Source organism: Apium graveolens, chromosome 11 (assembly GCF_009905375.1).
Source record: "Apium graveolens cultivar Ventura chromosome 11, ASM990537v1, whole genome shotgun sequence".
NCBI lineage: Eukaryota > Viridiplantae > Streptophyta > Magnoliopsida > Apiales > Apiaceae > Apium > Apium graveolens.
Genome location: NC_133657.1, coordinates 15,755,971 through 15,775,774, shown reverse-complemented (window position 1 = coordinate 15,775,774; position 19,804 = coordinate 15,755,971).

Genomic DNA, 19,804 nt, shown 5'->3' with positions numbered 1-19,804 from the left:
TGACTATCTCATGCATTTATTACACCAATTTCGGGCCTAGAATCTTTCTTTCTCCCACTTCATCCCAGCTGGTTGGTAATCTGCACTTCCATCCGTATAAAGCTTCGTATGGTGGCATGCGAACACTAGTGTGATAGCTGTTGTTATAGGAGAATTCCACCAATGACAAGTGGTCGTCCCAACTTCCTGCAAAATCAATCGCACAGCTACGCAACATGTCTTTGATTGTTTGAATTGTTCTCTCGCTTTGACCATCAGTCCACGGATGATACGCCGTACTCATGTTTAACTTTGTGCCAAGACTTTCTTGAAATTGCTTCCAGAATCTTGAGTTAAATCAGGGATCTCTGTCTGAAACTATCGATCCGGGTACGCCATGTCGTAATACAATTTCACGCACATATAGATGGACCAATCTGTCCAATGAAGACTTCTCATTAATTGGAAGAAAATGTGCCGACTTCATAAAGCGATCAACTATAACCTATATAGCGCCATGTCTGAATTTCATTTGTGGTAATCCTACTATAAATTCTATGGAAATGTTTTCCCACTTTCATTATGGAATCTTTAAGGGCTGAATTAATCCGCTTGGTCTTTGATGTTCTGCCATCACTTTCTGACAAGTATAGCACTTTGCAACCCATTCTGCTACTTCTCGCTTCATGTTTGGCCACCAAAAGTTCTGCTTCAAGTCCTGGTACATCTTGGTGCTTCCCGGGTGGATTGAAAATCTAGAGTTGTGAGCTTCTTGCAATATCTCATTCTTCAATTTAGTCACATGAGGAATCCAAATTCTTGAGGAAAACCTTAATATACCCTGTTCATCCCTTTGAGTACAAATCTCTTCTCCGGTCAGTTGATTATTCTCATGTTCCATCACTTCTTCCTGACATTTCTTTATCTTTTTCGACAATGTTGGCTGAAAAGTCATGGTATGACAAATCTTTTCAACTTTTCCGCATCCAAAAAGTTCTAATTCAAATCTCCTAATTTCTTCAGATAATTCCTTTGGCATTGCTACCATATTTAACCTCTCTTTCCTACTCAAAGCATCAACTACCACGTTCGCCTTTCCCGGATGATAATTTATCGAGCAATCATAGTCCTTTATCAATTCCAACCATCTCTTTTGCCTCATGTTGAACTCTTTCTGAGTGAAAATATACTGTAAACTCTTGTGATCCGTGTAGATCTCACACATTTCTCCGTATAAGTAATGTCTCCAAATCTTAAGTACAAATACTATAGGTGCTAATTCCAAGTCATGTGTAGGATACTTCAATTCATGTGGTTTTAGCTGTCTTGACGCATACGCAATCACCTTGTTGTGTTGTATTGGCACACACCCCAGACCCTTGTGTGAAGCATCACTGAAAATAACAAAGACTCCTTGATTGTCTGGTAACACTAACACCGGAGCTGTAACCAACCTCTACTTCAATTCTTGAAAACTATCTTCACATTCTGCATTCCATTCAAATTTCCGAATCTTCCTGGTCAACTTAGTCAATGGCGTGGCAATTTTTGAGAAATCTTTAACAAACCTTCTATAATACCCCGCCAATCCTAGAAAACTTCGCACTTCCATAGGTGTCTTTGGTCTCTCCCAACTCATAACTGCCCCAATCTTTGTCGGATCCACTTTGACTCTTTCACTTCCAATAACATGTCCCAAAAATTGAACTTCCTTTAACCAGAACTCACATTTAGAAAACTTGGCATACAACTTCTCTTATCGGAGTATCTCCAATGATATCCATAGATGCTGCATATGTTCTTCTTTTGACTTTGAGTATATAAGAATATCATCAATGAATACCACTACAAACTTGTCCAAATACTTTTTAAATACCCAGTTCATCAAATCCATATATGCTGCATGTAACACCCCCAGATCCGGGGTCGGGGATCCGGGTTGTCACGGTCTTTTTTTCCACAATATCACTTCACTTAATTAATAATAAATAATCTCATGCTGTGACCCCACACTAACACACACCACAACCCGTTATAGTCTCAGAGATGAAATTGAAATAAGTACAAGTCTTTGAATCCACAATTTAAAATTATTACAACCCAAAATGATTACTTGATAATTTACAGTTAATTGCCATTATCTGCTACAAGTTATAATTATACATAATTTGATTCTCAAAAGTAGATGGTCTGAACTACCATGGATCTACCTCTGCAGCTATAACAGCTACAACATCATCGGGAAGACGCGGGACGCTTCCCACGCGCTTGCGCTGGGTCTGCTGGAGTCTGGCCATCTCTCCTAACTGTTGTTGTGTGATGAAGAAATAAAGCAAGAGTGAGCCTTACAGCTCGCAAGATAATATGTAGTGATAACAATAATACAAGTATCTAAATGGATACTTACTAGAATCTTTATCGTGTGTAAGATAATTACTTACTAGATATAAGTAAAAACAAGGAATGAAGTTACCAATACTTCCCCACACTTATATCATTTATAAAGCTACTTGAACTATCACTGTTCAAAGTATTATAAGATTCACGAGGTCATCCCATAGATGAGACCACAAATAAAACTTGAAAATATTTGATCTTTGAAATATTTTGAAAAGAGATGAAGTTACGAGATACTTCATTCAATGGATACACCAATAAAAATGTTTGACCCTGTCAATGCTTCGACAACCACCCATTAGTAGCCTTTCGATCGAATTGCTACGGGTAGTGTTGCAGAATTATCCAAATGGATGATGAACTCATTACGGGAGTTTACCGCGCCAGGAAGACCACTTACGATGATCAGTCGTAGTAGTACAACCCCACCATTTTCTACATGTAGAGGAGAACCTGTCGGATTTACTTGTCAACCGAACACTGAACTCCTAAGGAATGGACCGCCTTAGCGGAACTTCCAGGCCATTTGGCCCAATATAATAAGGCTGGGCCGGCGCTACTCAGCCACTTATGCCACTCCTAGTTCAGATGAAATCCATGACTCTGAAACGTAAAGCTCGTTCCCCCTTTCCCCAAGTAGAAACTTGTTGATACGGCTTCACCAAGAAGTCGTATCTAGTTGGAAAGGAAAACTCACCGATATTTCCCAGGCGATGCCTGTTAATGGATTAACTTGTTCCAAGAATTTTACTTCCCGAATATTGGGTAAGTAATCAAAAACTCTTTTACCAAGACAGCAACCTCGTTGCGAATATAAAACACACCACCGAGCTGGATCCCCCATGTTTTGAGCGAGTATTTAAATCCCCTTTTTAAAAGGAAGATCTTAAATATAAAAATAGTTTTGGGATCCGCTCTAACTTTTGAAAATCATTTTAAAGACTCGAAAACACTTTAAAGAGTGTTTGGAGTAAAACTGATTTAATGAAGTAAATCAGTCCCCAGAATATTTAGAAAATGACTGAATGTTAATATTTAAATAATATTCCCATAAAGAATAATCTTTATAAAAATAATTGAAGTAGAAGTATTAAAACTTATACTTGAAACGAGTATTAAATAACCAAAGATATACTTATATGAAAGTACTATCTTTATTTGAATAATCGAAAATAAGTTTGATTATTGACACCTTATTCTTTAATAAAATAAAGAATATACCTCGACAAATAATCGGAGTCATAGATCCTCAAATGAATATTCAAATAATATTCATTAAATAATATAAACTGAGTCATAAGCCTTCGAATGAATATTCAAATAATATTCAATAAATAATATAAAAGAGTCATAAGCCCTCCGATGAATATTCAAGTAATATTCAGATAAATAAACAAAAGGAGTCATACGCCTTCGAATAATATTCGAAATAATATTCAATAATAAAATAAAGTTTAAAGTTATCGAATAAACCTTATTCGATTAATAGTTTGGAAAAACTATAACCATATATATATATATAAATATATATATATATCCATATCCATATATACAAAAATCTACTCGGGATCCTCGACTCCCGGTTTTAGAAAATATTTTCACCTTTGGGTCCCTATACTAAGGGTATATGCAAGTTACCGCTATCCTCTAGCATAGGTATTATCAACTGAGCCAACAGATATATATTTCAAGAATATGAAACAGGCATGCATATATACCATATCACATGCTACAATATATCGCAAGATAATGCATATACATGTGTATACATCACAACAACAGTATAACGGATAGAATACTTGCCTGAGCGACTTGGGGGTGAGAAAGGCTCGGGACGAGTCTGATAACCTATAAACAACAAGTAAGTTGGAATTAAACCAAAATCACTTGTAAATCTATACTTTAACTAACTTAGACTCTAACGCTTGTTTTGCGCTCACCGATTTGCTTAAGTCACTCGGGTGCCCTCGGCTCCACCATTTTTAATAATTTAACCTTTACGAGTTTTAAAGCGATTCCTTCGCGAATGTCTTACCAACTGCCTAACACACTTACCATAAATGTTTCATACATTAATTAACCCTTTTTGGTCTTTAACCTATGTTTCAAAGTAAGGCGAGGGAAAAAGTTTCGTTCGCGAAACGCCGTTACTTGAAACGGTCGTTTCTCCTAAACCGTGCATCGGAATCGAACGAACTACATATCAAAACGAAGCTCGTAACATGAGCTATCTAAACATGGCAGTGGTCATAATCTAGCAGGGGGTTCTCGGGTCCTAATGCTATGCACAAAAACAGTCCAAAGAAAATCGGACGTTACGACGGCTATGTTTACGCGATTTCCAAATTTTAAACCATACAAAACCAACCACAACCATCCTCAAATCCAACATACAACCAACATCCATCCTTATCACATCATAAAAACCCCAACCAATTCAATTTAATCATTCATATTTATGCCTAAACTTAACTTTAATCATACTTAAGTTCCTTTAAATCAAAACCACAACAATTACCATTCCATTTCACTACCATTCCAAATCCCAAACTCTAAATCATAACAACAAACTACAATATCAACCCACTAATCAAAATCATCTTATAATATATAGGAATCTAGGGTTTGGAGATGGTATACCTTCCTTGAAGTGGTGGGTGGAGCTAGGAAGCCTTAAGAAGCTTTGAGAAGTCTTAAGAATGCTTGGATCTTCAAGAAAAACAAGAAAAAGTTCAAGTTAAAAACTTGAAAACACTATTCATTGTCTTCTTCTTTGATTAAATGAAGAAGATTGAGAAAGAATTAATGGTTTAAACTCATGATATAGTCCTAACTAAGCATGAAGATGATTAGGGAATTATCTTACCAATTTAGGAAGCTTGGATCTTGGATTTTGAATTTCTCTTGCCTTTTGAATAGTGAAAAGCCGTGAGCAATGAAGAACAAAGCCTTGGTTGCTTTTGATTTTTGATGAAAATGATTTTACTTGGCTTGGTTGATTGGTTTTTGTGCTTGCTTTAGTCAATTACCTTCTTGCCCTTGGATTTGTGTGGTTACAAAGCCACCACACCTCCTTCCTTCCCATGTCATGCTTATGTCATCCTCATGATGTCATCCTCACTTCCTTGTCCTCTTTCTATTGGTTGGATGACATCATTCCCACTAATCCCTTTGATTAACTTCCTAATCGTTTGCCTAATGACCGCTGATCTGTTATACGGTTCGCTTAACTTTCGTTCTCGTTTATCGTTTGAAGGATCATACCCGGGATCTTATTACTTAGGTTCCCTTAACCTTTCTCAATACATTATATTCCTTTTTATGATCCTCTATTATAATCCTTTAATTTAAATCCTTTTTATCCTGTTACCTTATACTCAATTCTCTCCGTATCTTGTGGATTTCCGGGAAAAACCAAAGTGTTCGGAATTGGATTCTGACGATCTTTACATACACTTATATACTTCATAGAGTACTAATAATATCCCAGAATATCCATAACAGAACCCCTACATAGTGTGGCATGAAAAGTTTTCTCATTCAGCTAAAACACTATTCACAAGGGTTACAAAAAGTTGAAAATTTTGGGGTTATTACACTGCAGGAGCATTAGTCAACCCAAAAGGCATTACTAAGAATTCATAATGTCAGTATCTTATCCTGAATGTTGTCTTCGGGATGTCATCTTCTTTGATCTTCAGTTGATGGTATCTTGATCTCAAATCAATCTTGGAAAATCACTTAGCTCCTTTCAGATGATCAAATAAATCATCTATTCTTGGTTGTGGGTAACGGTTCTTAATCGTCATCTTGTTCAACTCTCGATAGTCTATACATAACCTCATGCTTCCATCATTCTTCTTTACAAACAAAACAGGTGCTCCCCATGGCGACGTACTTGGCCGTATCACTCCTTTGTCCAACAATTCTTGTAGCTGGCTCTCCAACTCTTTCATTTCTGCTGGTGCCATTCTATAAGGTGTCTTTGAAACTGGTTCCATGCCTGGAGCAAGGTTGATCTCAAACTCGATTTGTCGATCGGGCGGTAAACCTGGTAGTTCATCTGGAAACACATCTGGAAATTTGTTGACTACGGGAATATCTTCCATGCTGAGGCTCTTCCTTTCAGAATCTACTACATAGGCTAGGAACGATTTGCAACCTTTTCTAAGCAATTTCTTAGCCTAGACGATTGTAAGAAACAATCTCTCTTGCCTCTGACCCTTAAATACCACTTTCTCTCCATTCTCCGTCCTTACATACACTTTATTAGATTTACAATCTATCCGAGTGTTATTCTCTCCTAACCAATCTATGCCTAAGATTATGTCAAATTCTCCTAACTTGAAAAGTGTCAAGTCTGCTGAAAATTTATGCTCCGAAATATCAATCTCGCACTTAGGACATAATTGACTTACATGAATCTTCTCTTGGTTCGCAATTACCACATCTATTACCTCGTTCAGGGTCATTTTATCACATTTAAGTTTATCAACAAAAGTTTCTGATATAAAAGATCTAGTAGCTCTAGAATCAATCAATACCTTAGCTTCAACATTATTCATTAAAAGTTTACCTGCTATCGCCTCAGAATTCTGAATAGCATCCTTCATCTTTAGATCAAATGTCCTTGTTATTGCTTGTGGAGTTGCTGTAGATGGTGGAGGTAATGCCAATACCTCAGCTGGCATGTGAGCACTAGTACTTGCCATGTTCATCAAAGCCTAGACTGGTCCAGTTAACTTGCATTCCCTAGCTATGTGTCCAGCCTTTCCACACTTATAGCATGTAACTCCCGGCTTCGGTATCTTACACTCGTTAGCCAAGTGCCCCTTCTGGTTGCATCTGTAGCATGTCATGTTTAGCTTATTACATACTTCTGGATGTCTTTTTCCACATTGCTTGCATTCTGGTCTCTGAAATCTATTTTCTCCAACTTGTCCTTGGCTTGACTGGTTGTTCCCCTTAGGATCTTGTCTCTTATTCAAATTTCCCTTCTTCTGAAAATTTCCTCCTTTATGGAATCCAATCCTGTTCACATTCCTTTCTTGTGAGCTTCCGGCTTCAGACTTCTCTCCATAAAATGGAACCTTTCTCTTCTTGTTATCCTTTTCTTTCCTTGACTGCATCCCATAACTCTCAATCAGAGTAGCTTTCTGTACTACTCCAGCATAAGTATCAAGCTGAAACATAGCCACTCAATCTCTGATCCAAGGCTCTAATCCTTGTTGGAATGTTTTTGCCTTTTCTTCCTCGGTGTTGGTATATTTAGTCACAAACCTTGACAGCTCCGTAAACTTCTTCTCGTACTTCAATACAGACATACTTCCTTGCTTCAATTCAAGAAATTTAAGCTCCATCTGATTCTACATGTACTTAGGGTAATACTTTTCCTGGAATAACCTCTTAAACCTTTCCCAAAAAACCGGCTGATTTGCCTCCATAGCTTTCACTGAATCCCACCAATAGATGACTTCCCCTTTCAGAAAGTAAGTAGCATATAACGTCTTCAGATCTTCTCCTAACTGAACCAATTCAAAAGCTCTTTCCATTTCCCTAATCCATGTATTAGCTATTACCGGATCAGTGGTATCATGAAATGCAGGTGGATTCATATTTTGAAAAGCTTTGAAAGTGACAATTTGTCGAGCTGGTACTGGTGGATCAGGTGGTTGGTGTGGTTCACGGTTATATTGGTTTTCAAATTGTTGTTGAAGAGTTCTTTTTTGTTGAGCTATAGCATTTGTTTGTTGTTGTAAGGTTTCCAGTAATCGAAGAATATTAGGATCTGTGGTAGATGTTGTTGTCGGGTTCTTCTTTTTAGGTGGCATGATCCTGAAATAGAAGTTATATCAAAACAGGTATGAACAATACAGAAAATTTCAAGGTTAAGGTATCACAAGTCATTATATTCATTCAATCGGGTTTCAAATTAAACGATAAGGATGGTGCATATAAAGGCATCAGAATCAATTGAAAGCAAATAGAACGATAGTGCATAATTATTGAAATTAAGGTCAAGGTACATCAAGATCGGAATAGAGTCTGAATCTAGGGATAACAGGATTAACTAAAGGCAAACAACAGGGAACTCTACAAGGTCCAGCAATACAACGACATGAGAAGTAGATAATGGAAAGAACTAAGGCTCCGCTCCATCAGATCGGGGTCCGGTAGTCTTCTCCTCACGAAGCATCTTCACAATACTCTGGAGCTCATCCGCAATCATCAGGATAGTATACTGGCTGGTACGGTCTTGGTGCGATGGCATCTCGTCAAGCTTAGTGTTAACGTACTGAACCAAGGTCTCAAGTCTCGCAGTCATCTGCTCCTTAGGCTTTCCTCCATAATTTCGGTTGTCCGGATACACGTTCTTCAATCGCTCTAATAGTCGATCGTACTTGACCTGAAGCCTGTCGAACTCACGCCTCAACTCAGCATACACGGAGAAAGTAATTATGTCGGAAGGTTCAAATGATGATGAGGAATGCGCCCTTTGCTGCCAAACAATGCATAGATATATATATATATATATATATAAGATAATTATTAGTGGATGACTTAAATAACCTATACCTACACTCTCGTATAATATTATAAACCTATATACATATATAACCTATTTGGGCTGTCAATGAACTCTAAACCGTAGCTCTGATACCAAAACCTGTCACACCCCAACTTAACAATAGATATTATACAAATCATTACAATAGTTAACAAAAGGAAGTAAATACATCTCTATCCAAGATCTCATAGTTTAGGGTTTGGAACAGCCCAATACTATTAACTATTATAACCTGATTTTTAATATCGAGTCCTCACATAAAACGATCACTTATTCTACCTGAGCTCGAACATATGAATCGGCATCACAAGTCTTACGTGTTGTTTGCTTGAATCTAACCATATCTGCTAGCTGTAATATCAGGGTGAAAGCAAGTAGTGAGCCAAATGCTCAACAAGCGCTATAATATACATAAACAAGAATGAAAGAATAACAATGGAAATGAAAGATTCAAAAATATAGTATCAAGAGATAAACTTTCAGGGTGATGGCATCTTTTCTTGTAATAAAACAACTCAAAACCATTTCTTTATCAAAAACCATTTTATGACGCTACGGATTACAGCCGGTGATCAGTCGCGAATTAATCCCGAACCTCGCTAGGTTCTAGAACATTAATGAAATCCATAGACAACCTTTAAGCCTACAAATTAAGAGTGGAAAGGACTTGCGTCTCAGTCCAATTTCACTATTTAAAGAAAATATTTGTCCCCCTTTGGGACTGAAAATCCACTTTTTAACTTTTTCATTTTAAAAATTTATTTGATGCCAAGTGACGGTTAAACTATTAAACAATGAACATCTTTATCAAAGGTTCTAGATTAACTTTAAATCCATGATCAACTACACTGATACCTTATCAAATGGAATCACAAAGTTTCTATTCACAAGGAATCTGACAATGAGGTTTCACAGGGTTGTTGGATAGTATAAAGGAACTAAGTCAAACTAGGTTCAAGGTAATGGTTCCAGATAAGACACAATTATTAAAATATAAAGAAGGTGAGCTTCAGTTGAAAGTATAACAGGGTATCATGTTTTAGGGGTAAGGATAGGGTTATCAAGCAGTCATGAACAACTTTACGGAATAACTGACTTTTAGGTATCAAGATAAGGTTACTGAGTATAACTTGCACAGGGTTCAAAATCACAATTACTTTGGTATACTAGCATGGTATGACTTTTGATTTACTTGCATAGAATTCTTCAAGTAAAGTTAAACTACGTGCAATAAATACTTGAGGGTTCATGGCACTTGCATATAATACGAAAGATAGATTTGGAACCACTTGGATCATATATATCAAGGTGAATTAGAACACTCGCATCATATATAAGAACTGGGTTATCACACACTTACAGTGTAACAAAAAGGTAGGTTGAAATACTTGCCTTGAGAAAGGCTTGACTTGATTGGAAGGTGGGAGCAACTGGAGCTTCACTCAACTTTATTGGCAAGCTTACCCTCGTCTCGAGAGACTACAAAAAATAATAATAACCTCATTATAATATATACTCACTAACTCAACCTAATTATAAACGGAAATTACGCACATTGGCACTTAGGCCTATATACACATACACGCTTATAATTACCTTATAAGCATAATAGTTCACATAGCCACACATGTTCGCATAACACATTTAAGTACATAATAATATATCAACACACTATATTGCATTACTGAGTTTGGATGATCTCACTCCACTTACTCAAGTCACTTGGTTATGCTAAACTAGTCAAAAGTCCTAATATTGACCTCGAAACTCCAAGTGCCTTTTCTAAACCATCAAGTTCTTATGGACCATGACTTAGGCCTTATACCCTACTGACCTCATACTATCTTACAACTATGATGGTCAACCTAGGCCTCACTCATAAGTGCCCTAAAACTAAAGGTTAAGTGATTGTGCTCATTATAGTGATTTTAGGATGACACAAATGAGTTTTTGAGTACAATTGACACCCTTACACTTCAAGCTTACCTCCCAAAATTTTACACTAGACTCTTTTGATCATAAGGCAACTCCAAAACTTGGTGTGGCTCAAGGGCCTAGCTTGGGCCTACCTCCTGGGCCTAAGCTTAAAGTCCAATGTTCCCCTGTTTTCTGGACCGAAAAGTATCTTGATTTGCACTAACTTATGACACATGATTTTAACTCAATTCCTATTAACTATGGCTGGGAAAAATCCTCTGACACTCCCTCTAACTAGGGATAACCAAGTAATATTCCTGAAAGTAACAAACCTCTAATCAACACCTGAAATCTAAAGTATATTCCTAGTGCTAACTTCTGGTGTCTTGGGCCTCAAAGTGCATTACCATGACAAGGTCAAATCACACTCTAAACCTTATGGAACCAAACTGAAATTCTGCAGAATCTAATGTACCCCTTTTCACCATGTTTCCCACTTGACAAACCAAACAAAACATCAACCAAAACTCAAACCAAACCCCTACCAAGGCAACCTACTGAACTAACACTCCCACACACAATAATGTCTTAGTGGAGATAATCCTTACCTAAGGTGCAATATAGCAAAATAAGAGTTAACACAATATACTAATTACAAGTCATCTCAAATTCGAAAGTAACACTTAAATCCTTCAAATATATACGAATCAAAAACACATAACAAGGAGCACAAATCATATTTGATATCTTAACTCAACTGAAATTAGAGATTATTAACAAAAATCAAACCAAATGATCAAGAACTTTCAAAAATCATGAGTTGAACCTATGCATGCATGCTTTCGAATTTACAAGCCAAAACAATATGGTTTCCAAAATAATTTCATAATAAAATCAACATGCAAGCCTAGCATTAACCATAACTATGTGATCACTTAGCATGCAAAGAGTTTTATCAAGTTTTCATTTCCAAAACCAAGCTATTCTCACATAAACATTCAAAAATCAACAAAGCAACAAAGAAACACCATTAAGAACCATTCATTCGGCTCCCTTATGGTCATGGCCGAATGAAATGGAAGGGAAATGACCATATAAGCAAGAGTTTCACTCTCATGACTTGGCATTCACCATTCCTTGTAGTTCACTCAATAATAGAACCTTAAATCCATGAGGATCAAGATTATATTTTGAGTTCTAGTTAAAACTATGACATGCAAGATTAAAACATAAACTTTTCACCCTAAACTCTTTGTATTATTAAAGAACAAGATTTGGGAAGTGATATTACTAAAATGGAAGATGGATGTTTGAATGAAAAATGAAGAAAAGGAGGGGGGTTGGCTTCGGCTAAGGGAAAGGCCGGGAGGGGGGGTTTTGCCGAGAGAGATAGTGTAGAGGGAGGAGAGAGTGAGGTAAGGGTGGAGTGTGGAGTGAAATGAGATGATTATAACATCTTGTACTTGATTTTTATTGTTTTGATTTGACTAAAAGAAGTGAGTGGAATTGAGAATTGACAAGAGTAACCTTCAAGCAAGCTTGTGCTATTTTGCATGCAAGGATAAGGTAGTAATTTGGCTAGTGAATTAGTAGATAGTGGGGTTGGAAATTCCATGTTTACCCTTAACTTGTGTTTGGAAGCAAAATGCATGCATGGGCAACTAAGTAATTTGCAAATTAAAAATCAACTAATTTATACAAAAAAATTTCTATAAATATAAATGCACCTCCATAAATCATAAAATATATGCCATAAAATAGCTTATGATTTTAAAAATTTAATGATATAAAATTTGAAAATTGATTGTTAAAAGATTTTTAAAATCGATTTTTCATATAAAATGAAGTACCTTTGATTATTATTTAAAAATACTAAATGATAAGATTTTCCTTCCAAAATTTTTTATATAAACTAATAAATTAAACACTTAATTTATAGGCACTCAACACAATAATCACCCACATTTATAATTTAACATAATTTAAATCTTAATTATAAACACACAATTATATATATAAGATTTAAAAATACCGTTCGTAACACAAAAATTTTTGCATGAGAGTTTTATCACCTTCTTGCAATTCTTTTTCTTTAAGTTGAAGTGACGTAATCAGTTTTATTCCCATCTTATCAAATTCTTTCATTAAGCTTGACGAAATTATTTTTACTCTCTACTTTTGACTTAAAGCATCATCCACCAGGTTAGCTTTTCTCGGATGGTAAATAATTGTATAGTCGTAGTCTTTTAAAAGTTCTAGCCATCTCATTTGAAGCAAATTTAATTCTCGTTGTGAAAAAGGTATTTTAAACTCGTATGGTCGGTGAAAGTTTATCATTTTTCTCCGTACAGGTAATGTCGCTATATTTTAAGTGCAAACACTACACCAGCAAGTTCTAGATCGTACATTGGATATTTCTTTTCATAATCTTTCAATATTATCGAAGCATAGGCCACGACTGATTCGTGCGACATTAAAACACATCCCAAGCCATTGTGTGAAGCGTCATTATAGAATTGACATCCTCCCGATGAATCTGGTAAAGCAAGTATTGGTGCAGAAACCAGTTTCTCTTTCAGCATTTGAAAACTAACTTCACACTCTTTGTTCCATAAAAATTTCATGTTCTTTCTCATTAGTTTTGTTAATGAAGTGGCTAACCTTGAAAAATCTTGAATAAATCTTCAGTAGTATCCGTCTAGACCAAGAAAACTTCGAATTTCAGTTGCTGATTTTGGAGTTTCCCAATCCAAAATAACCTCCATTTGTGCATAATCAACTTTTATTCCCAATTTACTAAGTAAAGGGCACGTAGGCGGTGAATCGTGTTGAAAGTGAAAATTGCCAAAAATTGGCGGAATGTAAAGGGCACTTCTCTGAGCCAAAATTCGCACTTGGAGAATTTTCCATACAACTTCTTTTTATGCAATCTTTCTAAAACCAGCCTTAAATTAGTTTCGTGATCTTCTCCGGTTCTGGAGTATATTAAGATATCATGGATGAATATAATTACACATTTATCTAAATAATTCTGAAAAACACGATTCATGAGATCCATAAACATAGCCGGCACATTTGTTAGTCTGTAAGGCAGCACCAAGAACTCATAATGCCCATAATGAGTTCTAAATGCAGTCTTTGACACATCATCAAGATTAATTTTAAGTTATTGATATCCGGATCTAAAATCGATCTTTGATAAATACGAAACTGCTTTTAATTGATCGAATAGATCATCAATTCGAGGAAATGGGTATTTATTCTTTATTGTTACTTTATTAAGTTGGCGATAAACTATGTAGCGTCGCATAGATCCATCCTTCTTTCTGACAAACATGACAGGAGCTCCCCACGATGATACACTAGGATGTATGATTCCCTTCTCCAATATTTCTTTCAGCCGCACCATTAATTCATTCATCTCACTTGGCGCCGTTCTATACGGGGCCTTTGAAATATGAACAGCGCCTAATATAAGATAAATTGTGAAGTCAACCACCCGATCAAGTGTCATTCCAAGTAATTCTTCCGGAAACACATCAACAAATTTACGAATTTCGGGAAGTTCTTCAATTTTTTGGTACCTTTTGAGTCATGTCCCTAATGTGAGCCAAAATTCATATACCACCCTTCTATATATGCTTCATTGTTGAGATAATTGATAAATATTTTCTCAGTTCTTGAATCTTTTGCCTGTGAAATACAATTTTCTTCCTCTTTGATAATCTAAGTGTCACCATTTTTTTTTGGAAGTTTAATGAAGGCTTCATGTTTATGTAGCCAATCCATTACAATTATAACATCAAACTCTTTTAAACTTATAGGAATCAGGTCTACAAAGAGTTGACACTCATTTATTTCTATAAGACACTGTTTCAATATTCTATTTGCCGTAAGGATTCCCTTATTTGCAGTTCCAACATATAAGGTCCCAGGAAGCATTTCTACTTGTAAATTATTATATTCAACAAATTGAGTAGAAGCAATTACTTGGAAGCACCCCTATCAATTAAAAAAAGCGTTAATTGAGAAAATGGAAAATATAAATATTATCATATCATCTACTTTAAGTGCATCATGTACCGTCATGTTAAAAGTGTGTGTAGTAGCCTTATTCCCTGGTTGCGCTCCAGATGATCCCTTTAGTTCTTTTTCATCATTTTCAAGACATTCTTTTGCAAAATATCCTTCTTTTGCGAATTTGAAACAACAATTAGATTGAGGTTTCTTCCAAATAATTGCCAAATATCCAACCAGCCCACTATTAAAGCAAATGTTATTTCTTTTCAAGCACACATCTAGATGTTTCCTCCAATAATATTTACACCCATGACATCCAGATTCCGTCTTGTCTTCATTTCTTTTCATCAGGGTTCCGCCTTTACCTTTCTTGAATTGATTCAGTTTCCTGTGTTTACTCGCTTTATGTTTACTTTCTACATCATCAACCTTTCTTTTCCTGCCATCTTGGTGATTATTATTGTAACACCCCCAAATCCGGGGTCGGGGATTCAGGTTGTCACGAGTTCCATTTCCATTAATCAATACTTAATCTTGAATCATCGACTAACTACTGCATACTGACCCCACAATACACACACACCACACGTTATAGTACAGAGATGAAACCAAAAATAGTACAAGTCATATTATCCACAAATTATAAGTGATTACACCCCAAAAGGGTTTCTGAATAAATTTACATGCTCTTTGCCATTATAAAAATTCATAGATATACATAAATCCGGTATATCAAAAGTTGAAACTCAAGCCTATTGGTAGCTCCTACCTCGGCCATAGCGGCATCAACGCCTGCCGGAAACTGCGGAACTTTTTTATCTTTTCACGAATTGGGAGCTTGGTCATGTTCATCTTGTCTAGTTATTATTGTGTGATGAAGAAATGAAGCAAAGGTGAGCAAAACAGCTCACCAAAATAACATTAAATTCTGATTATAAATATATGAGAATTCTCATAGTATTTATGAAAGTCTTGGTCAAGTAAAATAATCAACCAAGTTTGATATCTTAACGTGACGAAGTCACAAAATATTCAATATATATATATATATATATACTTTCAAAATATATATAGTTTGTTCAGTAGTGCAAATTATCTTTATCGATAACAATCTGAAAATCTTTTTATGCATAAGATAATCATTTGCTAGATATAACTTTAAAAGATGAAGTTACTAAATACTCCAATATACTTATATTCTTTTTCGAAAACTACTTAAACTACCATTGTTCAAAGTATAATTAGTTTCAAAAGTTCATCATATATCGATGAAGTTATAAGGTAAGACTTGTATATAACTCATTTTGAGAAGAAACTCTTTAGAACCTCTGTGTGAAAGTAAACACAAGGTTTTGTTCAAATACATTTAGAAGAAGGAAACCACTGAAATAACGTGATACCTTTGTTGATCAGGCAATGTATTACTCTCTATAATTCTCTACTAGTAGAAGGACGCCTCTTACACTTTGATGGACTTCCCCGCAGCCTCTTACACTTACTCTGGCACACAAGGTGCCAGACCAGTCCAGTTTCTTGAAGACCCTATCCTTATCATTAGAATCAGAATTTAATCAACATTCCCCGAGCGTATAATAGCTCGTTGATAGGTACAATATTATATATATACAACTACTTCCCGAATGTGGGAAAGTAACCAAAACTTTCTTTTATCAACACAGCAACCTCGTTGCAAATATGAAAATACATCATAGATCTGGATCCCATTTATTTTTGAGCAAGTATTTAAAATCCCCTCAGAAAGGATGATCTTAAATTTGAAAATAAGTTTTGGGATCCGCTCTAACTTTTAAAATCATTTTAAAGACTTAAAAATATTTTTGAAAACGTTTCGGATAAGTATGATTTAATAAGATAAATTAGTTTCAAAATATTAGAAGAATATCTGAATATTATTTTTTAAATAATATTCCAATAAAGAATAGTTTTTATAAAAATAAATGAAGTAAAAGTTTTGAAATTAATACTTGAAACGAATAATAACTAACGAAAGATATACTTATACGAAAGTAAAATATTTATTTAAATAATCGAAAATAATGTTTGATTATTATTCAAAATTATCGAATATACCTTATTCATTTAATAGTTATAGAAAACTACATATATAATATACTCGGGAACATCGTCTCCCGGTTTAGAAAAATGTTCAACTTTGGGTCCCCTATACTAAGGGTATACGTAATTACAGTTTATCTCTCACATAGGTATTATGCAACTTATAAGCAATTGTATTGACAATGAAATATCAAGATTTCAAAATATGCATGCATATATATATATATCATATCAACATGCTTCCCAAAATATACATGCAATAATATATCGCAAGATTTTCTAAGAATACTCATGCACATATATCAAGATAATGCATATATATAGGGGGCTACTCCAATAGAAACCAATTTAGAATAGAAACTAGAAACCAAATATTTTTTTAAAAAAAACTAATTCGAAATATAACACATATGGTATGCAAATCGATCGTTGAGAGATGTAGAAAAATAAAGTGAAATCGAATTTTAAAAAAAACTTACGGTTTGACGGGAAAAATCAAATTAAAAACGGAAGGGAAAAGCTGAAATTGGGTGTGGGAGGGTGCAGAGTAGTTGGGTGGGGTGATTTAGGGGGGGCCATTAGATTAGGTAGTTCTAATGGCTTAGATTGGTTCCAAGTTTCTATTTTTATTTTAGTTTGTATTTGATCAATCCCCTATATATATATCATCACAACAACAGTTATACGGGTAAAAAACTTGTATGAGCGTTCCGGGGTAGACTTAAGCTTAGAGTGGGTCTGGTAACCTATGAAGAACAACATAAGCCGGAATTAATCCCCGATTGCTTAAGAAACTAAACCTTACTCATGCATACCCTAACGCTCGCTTCCACGCTTAAGAATTTACATTAGTCGCTCGAGTACCCTCGGCTCAACCATTTTTATAAAACCGGAAGTTAAACATTTTAAGGTGAATCCTTCGCGAGGACTTTACTAACTGCCTAATAAACTTTACATAATTGTGTCATGTTTCAATAAGTCTTTTAGGGGCCTTAAACATGGTCTCAAAGTTACTCGAGGGGTAGGGGTTCGTTCGTGAAATGCCTTTACTTAAAACGGTCGTTTCTCCTAAACCGTAAATCGGATGAAAGTGAACTACATATCAAAATGAAGCTTAAATTATAAAATATCTAATAATGATAGTGGTGAGTTCATAACAGTGGGTGTTCAGATCTAAAAGTTAAGCACAAAAACAGTTTCTAGAAAATGGGTATTATGACGCCTATACATTAACGACTCCCAAACTTTAAACTACACCAAATCAACACCAATTCAACAACAATCCAACATCCATTAACATACAAAAAACCCATTCATCTAAACACCATTATCATCCAAACAAAACAAACTTAAAACTAAGGGTTCAAGAGTTTATACATTCCTTGGAGAGTGTATAGTCACTAGCAAGTCTCTAGGAACCTTGATCTATGCTTAATAAACCTTAGTTTTTATGAAAATCAAGAAAATCAAAGTAAGTTACTATTCAATACTATTCATCATTATCTTGATGAATTAATTAGACAATCTAGGCATGGTTTCTTGAGCTTAAACTCATGGCTTGTCTTACTTATGAAATATTGAATCTATAGAAATAAACCTTGCAATTTTCCATGACCTAGACCTTGAGTTTAGAATTTTAATCTTCCATTTCCTTGAAAAAGTCGAAGTGAAAGACTGGGGAGAAGAAGAAGAGAGTTTCTTGCTTGTTGCCTTGGTTTTTGTGTGGTGTTTATTGGCTTGGTTAAGCTTAACCTTGGTTAATCAAGGGTCAAAATACTTGGCCTATAATCAATCTTGCAAAATATCTACTTAACTTGCTTACATCATCTTGATGATCTCATTTCCATGCCACATGTCATTATCTTGTGGTTGGATAATATCACCTTGTTTCTAGTACAATCTTGATTCTTGATCGCTTATTTGTTTTACGGTTCACTTAACTCTCATTCTCGTTGATCATTTGTGGGATCATATTCGGGATCTTATCACTTGGGTTTCCTTGAAGCTTTTTAATATCTTATATTCCTTTAGTGATACTCTACTATAACCCATGAATTAAATTCTTTTTAATCATGATAACTTATACTTAATTCTTTTGGTATCACTTGTGTGGATTGATTTGGAGTAGTATAAAATTTGGTAATCGCGTAAACATAGCCGTCGTAATGCCCGATTTACCTTAGACTGCTTTTGTTCTTAACATCAGGACCCGTGAAATCACTGTTAGGTTTTGACCATTGCCATTATTAGATAGTTCATGTTACAAGCTTTGTTTTGATATGTGGTTCGCTTGAATCCGATGTACGGTTTAGGATAAACGACCGTTTTAAGTAACGGCGTTTCGCGACCGAACCATTACCCCTCGCCTTACTTTGAAACCTTGGTTAAGGCCCTTAAATGACTAATTGGAGTATAAAACAATAATTTATAGTGGATTAGGCAGTTGGTAGGGTACTCGCGAAAGAATCGCCATAAAAACATTAATGGTTAATTTATTAAAAATGGTGGAGCCAAGGGTACTCGAGCGACTTAAGTGAATCGTTAAGCGCAAAAGCGAACATTATGGTCTAATTGGTTAAAGTATAGATTCATAAACAAATTTGGTTTAATTCCAACTTATATGTTGTTTATAGGTTACCAGACTCGTCCCAAGCCTTTTATCACCCCAAGTCGCTCAGGCAAGTTTTCTACCCGTTATACTGTTGTTGTGATGTATACATGTATATGCATTATCTTGTGATAGATGCATGATGGTTAATTAGCAAATCTTGCGATATATTGGAGCATGCTGATATGGTTTATATGCATTTCTGTTTTGTAATCTTGATAGCTATCTGTTGATTCCAA